Raw genomic sequence first — 21,749 nt, 5'->3', positions numbered from 1 at the left:
TCCTACGTCCTCTTACAATTTAGCACAGAAGTCAACAAACTTTAATAGTCTACTGTGAACTTCTGGAGCAGCATAGATAGAGCTATCTACTTGCTGCTCTGCCCTATAAAACTATGCTCCTGAGAGCGTAAAGGATTTTAGCATTTCCTAATGAATAAAGTTGAACATCTTCCTAATCATCTAGTGGAATTTGATTTTCTTTCTGAAATGCCTGCTACTCCTTACTCAACCTATGGACAGTGAATGATAACTTTTCATTGGACCACAACGATTAAAGGTTAAGAGATTATAAACTTGGTGTCAGTGAGAGCTCATTATCTGCATTTCCAAGATGTCGTTGCCTTTTCTGCAAAGTCTTAGCCACACGAGGAGTGAAATACATTTTAAGTGCACATATAGAGACTTAAAAAGAAAATTCCCTCTTTAACATAGATGAAACATGAACATGGTATGATAATGCCCTTCACTCTGAAAGACACTTTTTATCTGAAATACTGTTGGAAAAGAAGTGCATTTTTATGCCACAGGAAGGAAAATCCATTGTTTACTTTCAGACAGTAAAAGGGATCATTTAGACTGGAGAATTACATAGCCCAGATGATTAGAAATGAGACTTAACTACTTTTTTGGTCTGAATTACACAATCAACATAAAGTGAATGTAGGATGCACAGTCATATCTGTAGTTTAATCTGGTGAGATTGTGGACATGTTGAAGGAAGACAGGAAGAGAAGTCTGAAATACTCCATACCTTACAGGCAATGTTCATGCAGCACTACTTTCTAAGCCCTTAGGAGACTATAGCAAGGTGGGAGAAGCTGTTAACCCACATAAAAATGTAATGCTTGTCTGTCTATTTACACAATTAGTAATCAGGTCTTTGCATAAAAACCAGAATAGGTGAGGAGAACACGCCCATCTGCTCAGAGGCGGGAGACTTGGAAGACCTACAAAAAGCACTAGGCTCTTCCAAACTAACAAGAATTCTTGACTGAGATTTATGTTCTACTCCTGACTCACATGTATGGCTGAATTCCAGAAAATAATCTGTTTAACCTTACAAGCCCATATGCATGTGTTTGGACCCAGGTGGCCATGGCACCTGCTCACACAGCAACTCAGGAATAATTTTCTCCAGCCTTGGTATACATACAGTATTTATATTGTGGCCCACAGTAGCAGATACAGCTGAGAAATTTAAATCACATGGACAGGAACACTTCTGTCCGGCCTCTTTCCCACAAATCAACACGAAGTTAGTAATTACTAAAAATAATAACCATTCACCTTGTAATCACTGTGTTCAGTTTACTACTAGGAAGTTCTGTAAGTTGCATAGTTTAAGTTAAATCATAAGCAAATGAAAATACAAATGACAAATGCTGGATTTATGCAGCTCATAATTTTAAGCTTAAATGTTTTTGTATGATTTACTGAGGAAGTTTTATGAGTCATATCTGTAATGCCATTGACTATGCAATACTTACTGAATGAAATATTTACAAGTTACAGTCAAGTGTAAATTTCGTGTTACAAACGCCACATTTCTGCCAAAATTTATTGTTCATGTAGCACATAAGGTGTCTTTTAGGCAAAGAAATTACTGAAGCTAGCATTTAAACATTTTAGCAAGAAGCTATTTTTCTTAAAGTGTTCTGATTTTTTTCTCATTTGGGGCAGGAATATTTTAATTTAATTTTTGTTAGAAGATCATCAGCTTTGAAAAATATTATTTTTAGTGATGGTAACTACCACATATGCTCCAAATAACAGTTACATAGCCATTCTTTTTGTTTTTAAAGTAGTAAAAATGCAGTCATGACAGAGAGCTCTCTGTCATTTTGTGGGTATACTCGGCATTCAGCTGTTGAATGTACTAATGTTGGTATATCAGGTAGCACAAGTGCCGCTATAAGCACGTGTTTCTGAGGGCAATGGGATTGTTTAAAGAAGCTAGATTAGCATGAGATTCCAAAGTGGGATCGTGCAAAACTTGAATGTGCCTCTATCAGTAAGAAGTGAAACTGATTTTCTAGGATATGAGTTAAAAGGCAATGGCTTTTTGGTACAAGCTTAGGTTTAGCAAACCCAGGGACTTTGAATGCAAATTCAGTTGACAACTGCTGTATGATCCTGTGGTAGGAATACCTACGTGAAGCTTTCCTCATACTCATTGGCAGTTTTAGTTATTTAGGTAGCCTTCTGTACTCAAACACTCTGTTGCGCAATGTGATGGGACTCTAATTCAGTTGAGTTCTCTAACAGCTATTGATACTCAGTAGCTTCTCTTTCAGCTAACACTAACTGAACTAAAACCAGGAATCTCTGATATGTTGTTTTCCTTTCACTTTGCTGGCAAGAAGAAAAATTGTTTTTACCAACCTGGATGAAATGTTTTCAGTCCAGCTTTTCTATGTTATAGTCTTAAATAATGACTAAAAAATGCTGAGGGTAAGGTTATGGAAAATCAAATTCTAAAGAAACAAAAGTATAGTCGATTAAAGACTAATGTAAATGGCAGATATTATTCGTGAAAAACGGCTAATTTCTGCCTCTCTTCTAAGAAGTACACTGATGTTTTTTTACCCTGTTCTATCACATCTCCCTTGGTTAATCCTGTGCTTCTCCAAACATTTACTGGATTTAGGTGTATACTCTAATGTACATCTGAACTAGAACACAACATAGATATGGTCAGCAGCAGCCTATGAGGGTCTGAAATATCAGCACCAGCTTTCTTTAAGTTACTTACATTTGTCTTCTCCATGTTTTGTTTTTTAGGCCTCATTCCTGCACTTCACGTGCTCCCAAAAAACAAGTGTTATCTGTATATTTTATATATTTGTATATTTTATTTTATTATATATATAGATATTTTATAGACCCTGAAACTATTGTCCAGGTAGATATCCGTGTATCTAGTATATATCTAAATATTACATAGTGAAAGCATTCCAGTACACAGAAACATATGGAGAGGTCTGTCCACCAAAGGTGACTCTAGACTCCCTTGCAATTAAACTAAGTCCAGAAGCTTCTAAGGAATATTTTGACAAAGTACATACATAAACATTCATATTTGTAGACAAAACTCTTAGTAACAATACATTGAACACATTAAGGCAGCAGCTGTGGCTGTAAATCATAAAATTTCTCACTTTTTCATGTTTTAAAAAAAATGCTGAAATGCTTACTGACAGCCAGGCCTTGTATATGTATCTCATCGTATGTAAACACATTAAATTCCTCCACAGAGTAGAAATTTTATTCTTAACTACATTTACCAAAAGGTCCTTTCTAGCTCATGAAAACGGAGAAGGACTTCCAGACAATGACTCATCCATTTAATCCATTCAGCAGCCATGGATGACATCTAGACAATTAGTTTAGCATACGATTGTTACAGTTCAGATTGTTATATTAGGAGGACTTAATCTCATTCCAAATGCCTCATCCAAACAATATACTTTTATTTCTGGCTAGTAATTAGGAAAGGATTAATCTTACCTTAGATTTAGGGTTATCTAGAAATCGATTTGTTCATGGCGACTTTGGGAGAATATGTTTATTCCAGGAAAGAAATGGAAATAGTTCAAAAGGAATTAATGCAGGATACATCTAGAAAACTATAATTACACTCAATTTCTATTTGAACCAGAATGTGTTAGGGGAAAAATGAAGGAAGACTGAGAGTAAAATTCATACGCGAATACTAGAAACTCTGAATCAAAATGCTGTGTTTAAGTAGCTCATCAAAATCGTACAGCTGCTTTTCCTTTTTGTTTCACCTCTTAAGTTGTATTTATCCAATACTTTTAGACTTGCCAGAAAAAAAGAGCATCTGTCATATAAGCCTCTTAAATAATTGTGCTCACAATGTTCTGCTACTGGCCTCAAAAGCTCAGGATGCTTTTTCTACAGGTGAGAGAAAAATTTGGTCCTTTTTCATTTCTTTCCAACCCTTTCCGTTGAAACTGCCAATTAGTTCCAGCTCCAGGAGCATCTGAGTTCAAAAGGAACATGAGGAAAACAATATATTAATTAACAAATTCTTGTCATGCTACAAAACAATTAACTGGGAGAGGAATAAAAATAAACAGCAACTATTATTAGTTTGGATAAACTTTGACAGCGTCTGATCTTGTGGACTCTTACTCAAATTGTACAAAATCACACTGAAGGTTTTATTTTTGGAACAAAATCCATTTTGAATTTTTTTCCATAATATTTTTAGATTGGTACTTTTTATTTGAAGTTTAGTTAGACTAAGTTCAAATTTGGAAGCACAGCCTGAGAATGATGTGCACATCCACATCAGCAAGTACTAACGATGAGTAAGGGTACATATGTGGAGAAAAATTGCTGGTGATGAATATATGTTATTTGTACATATTTGTGAAGTGTTGACCTAGCCAGCTACTAAGCACCACTGGACGCTCACTTCCTCTAACCTCCTCACTCCCTCTAACCTCCCAAAGGGCACAAGAAAAACTCTCAGGTCAAAATAAAGACAATTAAATAAGTGAAAGGAAAAAAAAAAAACAAAAAAAAAAGCCGTGCACAGGCGATCACTCATCATATCTCACCAGCAGACCAATGCCCGGCCAGTCTCTGAGCACCAGCTATTTTGGAAAAATTGTTCCCCCGCATTTTATTGCTGAGCATGATGTTACATAGTATGGAATACCTCCTTGGTAAGCCAGGGTCAGCTGTCCTGCCTGCGATCCCTCCAGATCTCTTGCCCAACCCCAGCCTACTTGCTGAGGGATCAGTGCAAGAAAGAGAGAAAGCACTATTCAGTAATAGCTAAAATATTGGTTTGGTCAACACTGTTTTGGTCACAAATATAAAACACAGGACCATAAGAGCTGCTTTGAAGAAGATAAATTCCACCCCAGCCAGACCAAGTACATTTCAGGGTGTTTTTCAATTCTGAGTAGCTCTAGATTATCTTTTGAGCTCAACATCTATTTGTGTCTGGACTTCAAAATACATACATCATAGGAGGAGGAGCATCTTTTGGTAAACTGTCAATGCATTTAAGAAATTTTCATTTAAGAAAAAGGAATATTTTTTGTTTCTAAGGCACATTTGTCAATCTCTATACTTAGGGCACATTCCTAACAAGCAAAACCAATGGTGTATCCTTTTTTTTTCCTGCTTTCTTAGTTCTGCCTTGGACCAGCTAGTTTGCAATTTATATATATATTTGCAGAAGGTCCAATTTATTCTATTTTCAGTATTATTACAGGTGTGCAGATTTTCATATCTGTATGACTTTAAATATATATATTTTTTATATTCTATTATTTAGTAAAATATATTACAAAATTAATAAGAAACATTGGAAAGGAAACTGCAACAAACAGAAACCTGAAAATAGCTGGGAAAATGCTGCTTACAGTGGATTGAAAAGTATGATTTGCAAAGAAGCATTGATAAGATACTCTTTAATCATATAATTCATAGATGACATAATGTTATATATTCTTCTATATCATCTCTCTTAAGATTTCTCTCTTTTCTGTCTGCAACTCTTTAGTTTTATCATTCTGTGAACTAGATCTGTGTGGTTCACCCACACATATGCTCACATACAGTAGCTAACGCTACTCACCATCTCTTGAGACAGTTACTTTTAACTGAGGGCTTTTACTGAAAATTGTGTAGTAGGACAGAAGTAGAAAATATGCTTACAAATACAAGTGAATATTCCCATATATAACAGCAATGTCATGCGTAAATTAAACATGACTAATCTACATTCAAGTTTATATTTATATATATGTATATATTTAGACACATACATATATGATATATGATATACAACATATGACGTACGATGTATGATATCTTAGTGTGTGTATGAATATATATATGCATATATGTATCAATATCACAGAATTGCAGAATCAGAGTATAGTTTAGGTTGGAAAGGAGAACATCTAGTCCAGCACTGCTGGTCAAAGCAGGGTCAACTAGAGCAGATTGTTCAAGGATGTGTCCAGTCAGATTCTGAGCATCTCCTAGGATGGAGAATCCACTACCTTGCTGGGCGGCCTGTGCCAGTGTTCCACTACTCTCACAGGAAAAAAAAAATAAAAAGTTTATATTTAAGAGGAATTTCCATTAGTTCAGAGTGTGCCCAATACAACTTGTCCTTTCACTGGATGCTTTAAGAAAAGTCTGCTTCTGTCTTCTTTACTCCCTCCCACGAGATATTTATACACACTTACCAGATCTCCCTGAGTCTTCTCAAGGCTAAACAGTCCCAGCTCTCTCAGCCCTTCTCCATGTTACGAACTCTCCTATTCCAAGGTATGCAATATATGAAAATGTCTTTATTTAATGCAGGATCTTCTCTTTTCTGTGTGTGTGCATCACAATGTATATACACTGAATTATTAAGACCTCATTCCCACAGGTAGGTCCACCAGCCAGAGCTCATCATCACTGCCTTCTGGTCTGTGTGTCAGGGTTTCACCCTGTACGAACCCAAGAAAGAGGGATGGGGAAGATGCCTTATGTGGACATGCAGGTGGAACACAGCCAGAGCCAAGACCCAAAAGGCACTCTCAGATCCTGCAACTTAGTAGCACTTTGTCAAACCAATTTACCAAGTGACATACAGAATAGCATAATTGCCTAGCAGTGTTTCATCATAGTTTTATGTGGGTCCTACAGGTTTAATTCAAACAACGTGTCTGTTTCTCAGCTTCCAAGCTCTTACAACCTATACACTGTCCAACAACTTTAAAGTCTTAAAAACCAGAGGGTTTTCTTCTCCCAGTTTTCACTTCTTATGGTGTGTTGTTGTCTGTAAGGAATGACTCATTACATCAAGCCTTCTACAAGGGAGATTTTTAACACAATTTTTAAAAATTTCTGTTATTAATAAGAGGTAAATTGCACTGGTTTACAGAAGCGTCAAATATGAACACTTTCTAGTTACTCTACTCTTGGGTATATTTGTGCTTTTAAACATCAAAGAAAACTTTTAATTACAGGAAAGGAAATGAAAACACACAGCACTTTGATTTATAGCAACTGTATGTTTTTTCTGAAGTTTTAGAAATTTATTACCCTACAGGGTTTCAAACACTTCAGTGACAATTCTTGTTTTCTAAGAAAAATAATAATAAATACTGGCACTAACTAGATTTTAAAAACCACTTTATTCTCTCTCCTTCCTCTCAGCTGTGCTGAGCAGAGCTTTGGTCCAGATAAGAAACTGGGTCTCAGATCAGTTCAAGGTCTTATTATAGCTACAGAGTAAGATTTACACCCTCTGGTGCGTGGGGAGAAGCAAGAATGGGAGGAACTGGAGGTACTCTGCCCATGAAGAAACAACTGCACTCTCGGAGGCATCCACTACTGCACACAGAGTTTGCTCCCACATCTGCATGCAGAGACAGATATAGGCTAGAGCTGCAGTTTTGTCAGGGGAAGTGTGGTGAGAAACACCAGAATGCTGCTGGCTGCCTGTGGATCTCTGTTCAGCCTTTCAGCTGAGAGTGATTGTGTTTGCTCTAAAGAGCTAGGCATTATTTGGCTGGCCCTCCTTTTCCCTAGTGCTGTTATATGTGGAATAGTTACTTTTCTGGGTATATACTACGACATTTTAAGCTACTACTGTCGTCTTAATATGGGTTTATAAAACAATTTTGTTAGAACTCTCTCTACTAATAAAACAGTTCTCTGTCGTTCTGTGAGTTTTAATTTTCCCTGTGAGTGTAAGTACGTATATGTCTAGAGCTGCTGGAACTGTTCTGGCCTGCAGGACTCAAATTAAGCAGATTTGCAAAGTGTTGACTCGATCTGGATTAAATGTGCACTTAAATATTGTCCAAAATGTGTATAAGTTTGCCTAGAGTTCAGACTTGTCTTCTGCTGGTACACTGATATCTTTCTCAGAGCTTCTGGCAATTTTTATTTCTGCTTCTGTACTGGAAAAAAAAATATTATAGAACAATAATAATGCATTTACAAGAAAGCAGATTCACATATTTGTATTTTGACTTAGATAAGGGTTAATAGAAGGAGCACTAGAATTCAGAAAAAAGAAAAGTTGTCTTTAATTCCGTGTTCTCACACAACACATTTTCTGTGCCATTAATCAAATAATTTAGCCTTTGTGTGCCTCACTTTGCTCTTCTTGATAAGGAGGTAACAGTATGGCCATCTCCTCCTAAGGACAAACTGTGTGTTGGGAGAAAGTACACATTATATTTTTATAGTAATTATGACAATAGAGCTCAATTATTAAGATAATTAAGCTATAACTTAATGCAGAGACTATACAGATCTTAGTAGGGTTTGTGTTTTATAACTTCAGTCAAACTACTGCATTCTTGAGGACTGAAGCTATATCTAAGCACTTTATTAAGAAATTTTACAAAAAAGAGAAAACATATTTTTAAGAATTTTGCCCCCCAGAAGAAAGACACTAAAAATAAATTTACCACTGTATCAGTAGTGAGGAGTCTGTTGAAGCAAAGGGAAGGATGAAACAATTCAAAGTAGTTGCCTGCTTATACTTTATCTTCCTCACATCTGTGTAAACCCTGGAGTACAGCCACTCTGGGAAACATACGGAAAAAATAAGTCCTGACTATGCATTTTTTCACATCTCTTTATACATATCTTTGCATTTTTTTTTTTTTTTAATTAGGTTACTTTCTCCAAATATCAGGACAACTTTCACTTCTTTCCTATACCTGAGATACGAGCATTTTCTTGAGATTTGAATTCGAAATCTGCAAGAACAAGGATTCTTGACATATCTGCCTAGCCAGAATATATATACATACTTATGCACATAGGTGTATATAAAATATAATAAATATATAAAATACATAAATTATATATAGTTGTGGATATTTTTATAAGCTTTCAAATAGTAACTGAACATGTAGGTTTTTCTTTTTAAAGAAATATTCCATGACTGCACTGCAGAGAGTATTGGTTTTATCTGTAATTTTTGGCTTGTCTCCTTAATATCTGTAAGCCTAATGGAATTTGGCTGCAGTTGATTAGCCAGGCACATATGGAAAAGTTTCGGCTGAACAGAGGGATGCCCAGGAATTTTATTATTATTCAAGACTCGGTATCCAAATTTAAATGGTTTTAAATCTCAGTTCCAGAATGTTTTACATTCATTTTTTGGTACTAATCTATTCCATAGAAAACTTACATAGTTTTTAGACTTTTAATATTAAGGTAGTTTTTAAATACAGAGAAGTTTTGGAGAAGAATCTGAAGTTCTGCACTATTCTGTGCTCAGCCCACCTGGCACAGAGTTCCAGCCTCTCTCTGAAGTGTCTCTTCTTTCAAATTAATTCAATCTGCTTGCTTAATAACACTTCAGAATAATCTAAGTCCCTTAGTACTATACATCTCATATATCTTCTACCTTCCAGAACACAAAGCAGCTCTTTCTGAACCTGTAAACTGAAAGTGAAGGGGGGGGAGAGAAGGAAAGAAAAGTTCTCTTACATAAAGATATGTCTGATAAGCTTTGTGGCTTCAATTATTTGGTTTATGGATTGGAGGGAGCTGATGGCGGTGGCTTATATGTTTTCATTCAATACAGGAATGAAAAAACATACCTGATAAATATATACTTAATTTCTCCTTTTAACAACATGCATTTGGCACTTTGGAAATACACAGCAGAAAAAGCAATGAAATCTTCATTTTTATTTCTTCAAATAGAGTTTGAATTTATTTGGCTATTTCTTGTGCAATAAACTATACTTCATAAATTCCAGAAACAATGTTTTTAATACTTCCACAAAATATTTAAAAAAATGATGATAAGTATCTTGTTTCTCAAGCTTCAGTTTAATCATCCAGGCTACATATTTTGTTCATTTGAGTCTTGAACTAAAAAATGCCATGATTTGTTTTCTGATATTAATTCACTGAACTTAATAAAAATTGGAGGGATTTCAAATTTTTGTTTTTTATTTAATCACCTCAGTACTCTGCAAAATTGTAACTAACTCATTAATCTTGAACCACATCATAAAATATTATTTAAAACATTTAAATTTGTATAATCGTGTTCTTATCATCCCACTGTTCCCTTTGTGTCTCAGAGCACTACCTGATTATTTTAAAATCAGAGATTTTCTCATTTCATTCATTTGAACATTTTCCACTTCTAGCCTACTATCATCTTTTAGACCAAGTAAATATAGCTTTTTATTTGTTCAATATGCTATACAGATTTCAATAAATGATTACATACACACTCATCCAAGAGAGTTGGCTGAATAATTCATAATGACTCTTTCCTGTTCTTCAGTTTACATGAATAATTACCAGACTGTAGACTGTTCACAGATAGTTTATTCTGAGTATTCACTATTTCAAATCCCAAATCTGTGCTGGTTTACTGATGTGTAGGTTATATGCAGGATGTGGAATATCACATTTTGCTTTCCTGAAGACTGAAATTCTCAACTTCAACACAAAGTAATGAGTTAGTACAATATTCAGTTACATTATAGGAGACGGTTTTATGAAAAATGGCCTATCAAGCAAATTTGTATTTCAGGCACTGAAAGAACAGATTTGGTAGATAAAGAGAGCTATGTAAATGTAATACTTTTGATAAAACAGGTAGAGTATAATGTGCACATGATGTCATAATAAAATAAGTATTAAATGTTACTAGTAAAGTTGACTTTAACATGTGCAATAACTGTGTGATACTGGGTCCAATACTGGTCAACAAATTCATTAGTGTTCTGGATGATGTGGCAGTGTACCATCAGTAAATTTACAGATGACACAAAACTGGGAGGAATGACTGATACACCAGAGCATTGCAATGCCATCCAGAGGGAATTTAACAGGCTGGAGAAAAGGGTGGACAGGAAGGAACCTCATGAAGTTCAATAAGGACAATGCAAAGTCCTGCAAACCCCAGGCACCAGTAGATACTAGAAGCTGGCCAGCTGGAAGGCAACTTTTCAGAAAAGGACCTGGGGGTACAAGTTGAACACGAGCCATAGATATGCTCTTGTGCCAAAAAAGGCTAGTGGTATCCTGGGCTGCATTAGCAGGTGTGTTGCCAGTAGGACAAGGGAAGCTATCCTTTTCCTCCGTTCAGCAGTGGCCACGCCTAGAGTACTATGTCCAGTTTGGGGCTCCTCTGTATGAGAGAGTCATAGGCATACTGGAGAAAGTCTAGCAAAGGGCTACTAAGATGGTGAAGGATCTTAAGCAAGAAATCACAAAGGACCAAACAGCACACCTTTGCTGCTGCTAAAGATATTTATCAGCAAAAGCAGGGACAGGAGCATCTCTTCTACAAAAAAAGGCTGAGACAGGTGGGACAGTTCAACCTAGAACAGAGAAGGGTCAGGGAGATCTCATCAATGTACATAAGTATCTGAAGGAAAGGTGTAAAGAAGATAGAGCCACGATCTTTTCTGTAGTGGCTAGTGACAGGACAAGAGGCAATGGGCAGGAACTGAAACACAGGAGGTTCTGCCTGAACAGCAGGAAACGCTTTTTTGTATTGTGAAGGTGACCAAGCACTGTCACAGATTGCCCAGAGAGGTTGTGGAGTATACCCTTGGAGATACTCAAAAACCGTCTGGACAAGGTTCCGGGCAACTTCCTCCAGATATTTCAGCCTGATCAGGGAAGTTGGAGAAGATGATCTCGAGAGGTCCATTCCAACCTCACCCTTTCTGTGACACTGTGATTCTGTCAGCTTGTTGATAGATTTAATATATAACCACCACCAGGAATTACATTCGAGTAGCAGTGTTTCTAGTTTAGGCCCATTAGGATTAGCCTTATGGTTTTCAGCTTTTTAGCAGTGATAAAGACTAAAAACATAAATGTAGTGCTGATGAAGTTTACAGAGGAAAAGGTTGGCATAAAAGCAAAACAATGGTCAAGAAGGCAATTTTTTATAGCAATATGGACTACTTCATAAACTAAGTATATTTGCACAAAATATGATCTAATATAGCCAACTACGCAGATGAGGAAGGGGAAAAATGAACTTCATGATTCTGAAAAGATCTAGGAACTGCTAAAAATAACACTCAATGATAGATAGCATCCATTACGATTTTGGTACAAAATAGCCATTCTTCAACTGAAAAAAAACCTTACCGTGAGTGAGACTGTTTTATCTGTGCTTTTAGCGTATGGAAACTGTTTTTTCAATTTAGAGTGACAGTTGTGTGTATACACTTAAATATGGCTTTTGGAAAACTGAAAAACAAATATAAAAAATGAAAAACAGAACTGAAAAATTAGGAGACTAAATACAGCTGAGAAGCTTCAAGAGATCTATTTCTTTAGATTAACAAAGAAAGCACTGAGGCTTATCTTGTTTACGGTAGCTAAAATTATCAAAGAAACTCAAGTTTAAACAAAATTAAAACATTATCCTTGGCAGCAAGCAGTATAGAAATTCTAACCTTTTTTTTCTTTTTTTTCTTTTTTTTCCCAAAAGCATGTTTCTTTGTGGAAACCCTGAACTTGCTATATGACATGAAGAGTTCTTCAGTTCCTGAATGGCATTTCTACCATAGGCAACAGTGATTGTTGCACATACAGGTCATCCTTAGTGATAAAAGTATTTCAGATTCTAGTCTGGCTCTGAGAAAAAACTTGAACCATGAGAGCCCTTACAGCTAGACTGTTGTCCAAGCAGGAACTGGAGTTTTTCACACTTTGATTACCTGTATCTTTAGAGATTTTTGGAAGATCTTAATTTCTTTCTGTAATGGCATCAAAACGACTCTCAAAGTTTATGCATTTTTGAAAAATTACATTCTTTTTATTCTTTCTAGTTCATCTTAAGAGTTAACTATTTAAATAATTGTCAGGAGAAACAGAAAATATTTTTTATTTTACATTGAAAAGGTCTAAAAAGAAATACTGTTCCTTGGGATAGGAAGAATTTTGCCAGACACAAACTATTGGTCTTCATACCATGACAAACAAATGAAATACTTTAGTCTTAGCCACACAGGAGGGTTGTTCCATGATCAGATGTTATTTTCTGTCTTTTTAATCTATGATTGTTTGAAAAAAAAAAGGCCCATATAACGAAAAATTCTTCCCAAAGCAGTAAGAAGTTTGGGGAAACTGAAAGAATTGTTTCCCTGTGTTCGAATGGTCTATTTTGGAAAGCTTTCATAGAATCATAGAATGATTCGGGTTGGAAGGGACCCTAAAGATCATCTAGTTCCACCCCCCCGACATAGGCAGTGACACTTTTCCCTAGATCAGGTTGATCAAAGCCCGGTCCAGCCTGGCACTGAACACTTCCAGGGAGGTGGCAGCCACATCTTCTCTGGGCAGACTGTTCCAGTGCCTCAGCACCTTTATGGTGAAGAATTTCTTCCTTATATCTAATCCAAATCTACCCTCTTTCAGTCTAAAGCCATCACCCTTTGTCCTATCACTACGTGTCCTTGAAAAAGTCCCCCTCTGTCTTTCTTGTAGGCCCCCTTTATGTATTAGTAGGCTGCTATAAGGTCTCCCTGGAGCCTTCTTTTCTCTAGGCTGAACAACTCCGACTCTTTCAGCCTGCATTCACAGGAGAGGTAACAAAGGCTACCCCATCCCTGCAACAAAACCAAGAAGAGTTGCGAACCTACGGCATAGGCTCTGACTGTTTCTTTATCCAATAACCTAGTGACTAGGGCATTCATCCAAAGTCTGCGACGGAATTCCTTTGCTTTTCTTCACAGATCTTAGCCCAGATATCCAGTGAGCATACTCTACTATCCTATAGAACGCTTTGAGAAAGGATGCTGTCAATGTCTCCTAGGGACTCTGCTCTACCTTCACTAAATATTTAATAGTCATTGTAACAAGGTCTGGAAGCTAAGCATAGATCTAGACAACTGAACTACAGACCTAAGCTTTTGCTTGATGTGTTAAAGAACACTTCAATAATTAATCTAGAGAAGAACAGTATCAACAGCAGAGACTAAGACTAACTGTGTCTTAAAATGCATGATGTTGGGAATGTGCTTTTACTGGGGCAGAAAAAATGATATTTTCTCTCTCTTCTTTACTGTGAGAGAAAAAAATCAGATTAAATCCATAAATATGGATTCTACATCTTACTTCATTTTTCTGACTGCTGCCGTACTGTAGAGTGTAAGAAATACTTCTACTATCCATTATAGTTTCTAAATTCACTCTTTCATTATCTTTACTTTTATTAAATACCTATTGGAACATTTCAGAAATGTAAAAATATATCTAAGTCATTGTATTTTAGTATCCACAAGTGTTTTCTATTACACACACTTAATTTTCAAAAGACAAACAAAATTAATTCAGGCATGACTGAACCTGAGTTTGTCCTTAGTTCAGTCCACAAATTAAACAATCAAATATTGGCATGATTCTGATCAGAATAATCTGTCACAAAATTGGGGCTGGAAGGAACCCAGTTTAAACAGTTTCCCTTTTTTTTAAATAAATGCTCAAAATAAAAATATTTTTTTGTTACTTGACTTTCTTCTATATATTTCCTATATATTTCCTTATATTTTCAGTTTAACCACAAATGCTACCAGTTTAGTTTATATCTCACTGCTTGTAAGCTGGTCAGATAAATTTTGCATGCTACTGGACTTGTTAAAACTAGTTTGTATTATAAGGCTGTCAACATATATTTATGTTCAAGTGAGTATTCTCTGTTTGTGTACATTATATTTATCACAGGGAGACAAATAAGCTTACTCTGTGTGTGATGGTAATTACTAGGTTGCCAGCATAGCAGCACTAAATTATATTTTACCAAGACAGGTCCAAAGAAACTGGAATCTTGCCATTCATAGTCCATGAAAAAGACCTATCTGTACTAAAAAGCCCAGAAACAACGCTTTCTCAGAATAATGACCTACAAATTTTACCATCATGCCAGTGTTTTTTTTTTCCCTGCTGTCACTGAACATCTTCTGATTTTGTAAACTGGACAATGGCATGTGCCCTGTGAAATCTTAGGCAGTGGGTGCTAGAATATCAGCACCATATGAATAGTGTGCCTACAGTGGCGGGCTGTAAGCTGCCTGGTGTCCATGGTATCTCTCACACTGTTTTTTCAACTACATGTTAAATCTGTTGCATTTATATTTAGCTTGAAAATCATCTAATATCTGTAATCAGTGAGTTTCCTAGAGGGACATCTAGCAATTCATTTTAACAACCTTTGGTGTAGCAGCAGTGTTGTTGGATGTCTTTTGATAGCCTACTGTATTGAGACATCAAGCAACTTAGCTACATGTTTTTGTAACAAGGTGACAGCAGTTTGCTTTTGTGTTTCAACGCCTCCAAATTTTTAATCGTGAGCCCCCTGCCGGTAAATGAGTTAAACTGATTACAGTGAGTACTTGAATAATAGTGAGAACTTCATAATTAGACAGTCATGCTATTGATCTTGTTATGAACTGTTTTCGTTAGAAATGTCTAGAAATTACCATTCCCCTGTCAGTACTCCACAAAAACAGAGACATGCTTAATTAATTCTAATCCAAGGACAAACTCAGTCATTTGTTTTAAAATCTGAAACAAACTTCAAATTGAGTCTTCAGCTTTGGGGTTTTTTTTTTATTTTAGTGATGTAGAACAAGAGCTGAGCATTAAAATAAACAAGAAATATCAAAAACAACTTTATGAAAATGGAGATTCTACATATCATTATTCAAGTAAATTAATCCACAGAGACAAGATACTTCTTTACATATGAATACAACAATTACACCCAAAGTCTTCTGTGGCTTTTATCTTGTATGGCAGCTACAGTAAAACAAAATAATTTAGAAAAAAAAAAGTTTTTAAAGTAAATATATGGACCCTTGGCTTTTGTTTCTTTTCTTCACAACTATAGAGCAGAACATAATGAATAAGCCTAATTTTAGCTTTTACCATAAGAAGGTCCTTTCTCTTTTATTTTCTTTTGCTTATGCAGAGTGAAGCCTGATATGAGAGATATTAATACTACAAATACCCAGCTCTAAGTACCGAGTTGCACAGGGAACAAATTCCTAATGTCCATAATCTTTGCAGAAACATGAATCTTTCTGCTTTAATTTTGAGACATCTAAAGGAGAGAAGGTAGAATAAGGTAGTAGTAAAAATCAATTATATGGACTTTCTAATTATAGATTTCAAGAGGACAATGTCTCAGTATAACAAGCAATTAATGACAGCTCATTTCTTAATGTATTATGTATTCTAAAGAATAACTCATCAAATGTTATGAACTGCAGATGACTTGCGAAGAGGCTCTTGAGGATCATCCTCATCCCATATAGACACCCAGAACACAGACACCAGTGGCTGAGCTATTTTTACGAGTTCTTTTTAGAGTCAGAGGATTTTAACACTTTGTAGGATAATATTAATCTAATTTTAATGTACACTTAAGAAATTCAGAAAAATTACCCATTTCTTTTTGTGAACTATAAAGGAAGTCAAAAGCATTTAGAGACATTAGCTGAGATAGTGACTTTTAGTGTTGCTATTCAGACTGAGGCAAATTTTGGTAGTTCACAGGGTGTGCGAGCGAGAACTGTCTAAGGCTGCAATGAGTCAGCAAAGAACAGCATACAATGGGTTTTAATGCCCTGGTCAAGAAAAAGGCAGGCCCAGCCGATAAGGTCCCAGTGGGCCAAATTAGATTGCCAGGGTAGCAGTTTCCAAGTAGTACACGTTTTGGCAGCCCCAGAAGTTTACAGCAGGGATGTGCTTGAGACCCTGAAGCTGTGGTAGGGCAAAGTCTAAGGCTACCTGCAGGATAAGTCCGGCTGCACACACCATGTGGCAGCTGTGCAACACTACCTGGACACCACCAGCCTAAGAGGACCCTCTGGCATGGCTAGCTGAGCACCCAAGATCCATATGTGTCTGACTTTGTGTGGCCTTCAGTGAGTGTTTACCCCTGAATTGGGCACATATTTTCCATGCATTTCAACTGGCTATTTTAAACAAAATTATGTGGAGACTAGCTTGTATTTGACCAGTTACTTCTTTGGGTAACACCAGCATCACCCTGGGGACTATGCATTGACTGCTAAGCACTCAAACTAACCCCATACTTCTTTAGAGATACTGTCAGTTTCCAAAGGGGCAGCTGGGGGAAGTGAGAGAGAATAGACAGAAATAAATGAATGGAGAATTTGGAACTGTATCCAAAGAGCTTTACATTCCTGAACATCTTCAAACTCAGTAAATGCAATGCAAATGGAGGACTTTTTGATTAACATACACTGTGGGAAACAGCTTTCTTGTAATACACCTTCCACTAAGCTGTTGTGGGAAAGAAGTAGTTACACCATCTGAAAGAATGCCTGTTGCTACAAAAATATTGGTAAACGGAACAGTGGTGGAGCATAAGCTTGAATGCTAAGAATCAGCTGTCTATATTGTTAAATTGCAAGAATGGTCCATGGACAGGTTTTGGTCTAGGCTAAGTAGTTCTACCACCCGTGTTCAAGTGGTGACCGGAGTGACCACTCCCAGCAGACAGTTTGTGTGCTCTAAGTTGTGTCCTCAGATCTAAGGAAATTTATTATTAATGATGGGCCATTCTATGCCTCTCTTCCCAGGCACAAGTAATTCACTACTATGGATAGAGCACAGGAGTCTGTGTGTTCTAAACATAAACTGTCACCCTTACTAGCTGTGACTGTCTGAGAGGTTACTGTCTCTGGTTATCACAGTTACTGTGCATCATTAGCTAGAATGATTACAATTACTCTGCTCCTTTTCCTTAACGAAGACTTGTGTAATATTCGCCACAGAAACCTGCTTGTAAACTATTTTGATTAAATATACTTTCTCTCTTCCCCAACATGCAGCAGGTTCCACAAGCAGTAAAAACAATAACATTTTAGAAACCTCAAACATCTTCGATAGTGGCAAAACTAAGCTAGATCTAGTGGCAATTAGTGAGACATTGCCTTAAGGCACTGTTCGGCATTTGAGTCAGCACATGAACTACTAATCTTTCAAGAAACTGCTGAAAAAGTACATTGAGTCAGTCCCACTCCTCCTCCAAACCCACCTCCTGCTCTGAGACTGGAGATATCACCACAGTCTTTCACTTTTTTTTTAGACATTAATAGCTATGTAAGAAAAAGTAGGCTACCGTCTTAATAGGGATGTCTCTGCCCACTCCTGGGTCTCCCTCTGTCTTGCAGGTGGCAGTAATCACTGGAGAATGTTTTGATTCCTCATTTGCACTATGTCAGGGCTAGTCACACATCAGACCAAAATGTTATCTGACAAACATTCTTTTTCTGTATTTACTGCTTCATCTTTCACCTTTTTTTAAAAAAATAGCTTTATAGTTATGGTTATTTTCCACCTCAATGGTGAAGGTATCCCCACAGTAAACCAATAACTGTTTCTGCCCAGAGTACAGCTGTTTGTGCATAAGATTTGGGAACTTAACAGTGTGATGTTTTAGGATTTCTTTTTTAGGAGAAAGGATATTTATAGTAAAAGGAAAAATCATCATAACTATAAATATTCAAATCTCATACTGCAAAAGCTTAATTACAGTAAATGTCACTCCTGTTGCTGATGCAGAAGTGAGAAAGCAAGAAAAAAACCATGTGCCTTTCACATAAAATCAGCAGTGGTAGCACGGTCCCTAGAACGAGTGAAATCTCTCATATATCTCCACCAAAGAGTAATAGAAATCTTTGGGACGTCATTTTCAAGTTCTGCCTGGGATGTCAACATAGCACAATGTTGAAAAGATATCCAAAGCCACTCTTTCAGAGCAAGAAATCCATGACAACCAATTGTTCCAGCTACTATAATTATGCCCCTTGTAACTCTGCCTGTCATTGCACAGAACTATGCATATGTTTTCTCTCTCACATACATAGAAATACTCACATTCAAGCACTTGCAACTCATTTGCAAATCATAATTTTAAGTAACCCAAAAGTCAACTTGAATCAACTCAATGACTAAAGCCTGAAACAAACAAAAAAAGAGGACAAACAACAGCTTCCAAAATAATAATTGACTGGATAAATAACGATCACTTTAAATTCCCAGCGTCCTCAGATATTGCCATTTCGTTCCTTTAGTAACATATACAGGTAGTGCTTTTCTATGTGTTATTCCCATTATGCTATTTTTGATTATCCTATGCAAGCTGGCAAGTGAAGGAGCCTTAGATCTCTTCAGTTCTTCATTCAGACTATCCGGAAATTTTCAAAGAAAGGATTCAAAAATCAGGTACTTTTCAAAGTCTGCAACACAAAGATAAAATACAGAGCTCACCAAAAATATTATTGTTTCTCTTAGCCTTCTGCAGACCTTCTTATCTCCAAATTAAAACTGCATGTGCCTTTAGTAATATTACTTTTATTGTGCACTGTGCCTGTGTCCCACAAGATGATCTTTAGCAGCTGAGACCCAATAAGGAAGCAGATCTGTTAGTCGATCTGGAAAACACACAGAAAAAAAAATAGAATTTAACAAAGCTTACTGTAACATGAGAAAAAATAGTTAACCTATTGATGACAGAAGAAGGAAGATTAGAAACCAAGTCATAATGAGTGTGCTTAAACACTAGAACCGGCTGCCCAGAGCAGCTATGGGACCTCCATCCTTGGGCACTTTCGAAACTCCACTAGACCCCACAAAACATGATCTAGCTCTAGTGATTGCCCTGCTTTGAGGAACAGGTTAGCATACATGACTTCCAAAAACCCATTCCAGCCTAAATTATCCTGTAATGAGCAAAACATTGTTTGATGGAAAGTCATTTTCATATTGCATCACCTTACCTTTATTTCCACATTTTGTTTTCTTAACAGTGGTCAGAAAAGTTCAATTTCAAATAAGCTGAAGTCTAGTCATTAACTAATCCTTACAAAAAGTAATTTGGAAGATATCAACAGAAATAATGTGTTCTCTTGAATATTTTGAAATCTGTCTATAAACAGAAATACTTTCTGTAAAAAAGAAATCCAAACCCGGCTGTATAAATAGAATATAAAATATAGCTTTGGTTGTCAATTTGTCTTGCAGGGTAAATTATGAACAACCTGTCAATACTAAATTATCTTTTCTGACAGCCAATGACAATTCCTTTAAGACACAGAATATATCTTTAAAGTTTATGACATTAGTTTTCCACAGTTTCTTCCTGTCACAAGAGCACCAAATACTACATCAGTTACAAAAACAGCATCCTGAGCCCTGGGAAACAACTGATGTGTCCAAGAATTTGACAGATTCATTAATATTAACACCTGTTGCCAACACATATTTTCCTCTTTAGAATGTATAAAATGTCTCATTTGAAATTTTTGCACAAAAAATGAATAGCAAAATAATGTAAATGAGTGTTGACTTGATGAAATAATCTATTTTTAAAACTTAAGTTTCTTACAATATCAAAGGTGCTAATTCATGATGCTTAGTTCTGTTCCTTCAATGACAATTTTTTATTTCAGTTTTCTTGGAAAAGCTTCAACCATTTTACCAGAGCAGTAAAAAATGGACTAGAATAAACGAAGCAAAATGAAAAATTATTTTCTCATTTTAATTTACATTCAAGATGTTGTCAGTATGAAACTGCATTTTTCATCCTATATTGCTCAGTTTAAATTTTGACATTATGTTAACATTCAGGCCACTGAGACTTTGCACCCAGCTGAAATTAAACTAGAAATTGTGGGTACCCGCTCATAAGAAGTTGTTGATGCTACAATCAGGGAACACCAACCAACAAAAATTGTTGATGGTAACTGGAAGAAAAGATACTTTCTTGCCAAAATCTTTACTAAAATAACACTGTGAAGAATAAAAGTGAGCTCAGGAGTAGATTGAAGATAGCTGTTTCAAGTACACCAGTCAGTAAGCATTTACAGCTTAATCCGAAATATCCCTGAGCAGTTCGTATCTCTCATGCGTTTCTCCAGAGAACAGAAATATTTTCTTATGGGATGGTGACAAAATCCAAAGTGCAAACTGAAAATGTTGGGCAAAAAAAATTAAATGTGCAAAAGAGTTTTTCCCTGGGGTGTTCTCTTCATGAGTATTCCCAAGGTATTTCAAGCTGTGGCCTAAGAACTGGTGGGCAAACTTTAGATCAGACAGGCTTTGTCACAAAGACCAACAGTATTTTCAACTTCTTCTAATTCTTCCTCAGTAATGCAGAAAAGATTTTATATCTCCCCACCATTTCCAGCAATTTCCCATAAAGAGGTTAAAAAAGACCTTGCAGACATGGAGTGTACCTGCTAGAATGCCTAATGATTTGGGAGGAAGAAAAGCATTATTCTTTCTCAGTGCTTCATTTTTTCCTGGGTTCCCCATTAACAGGTAATGTCTTGATCTGTGTTCACATTAGGGTGTTCATTCAGGTCTTGAACTTGAATTAAAGCTCAAACTATTGTTCACTCACACTGCCTACATTTTGACTTACAAAGATGAATCAAAGGTGTGGTTTTTTATTTAAAACTCAAAGTCAGAATTTCAGCTGTGGTATCAAAGGCTATTGGGAATCATTCTCTCAACATTCTGGCCTTCTGCATGATATTACACAGATGTAGAAAGGCAACCAGAACTGGAACCCTAAAAACACACATCTCATCCTCATGTTACGGGCATAAGAAAGTAAAATACAAAAGTCAAATCTGTATTTAAAAAGTTCCACTAACTCTCCCTGATGATGGGCTTCCATATTGCTGAACCTTGATCCAAAATCCCAGTGTTCCCCTCGA

The sequence above is a fragment of the Opisthocomus hoazin genome, chromosome 2 (assembly GCF_030867145.1).
Source record: "Opisthocomus hoazin isolate bOpiHoa1 chromosome 2, bOpiHoa1.hap1, whole genome shotgun sequence".
In the NCBI taxonomy this organism is placed as follows: Eukaryota; Metazoa; Chordata; class Aves; order Opisthocomiformes; family Opisthocomidae; genus Opisthocomus; species Opisthocomus hoazin.
Note: the sequence above shows the minus strand (reverse complement) of the source record.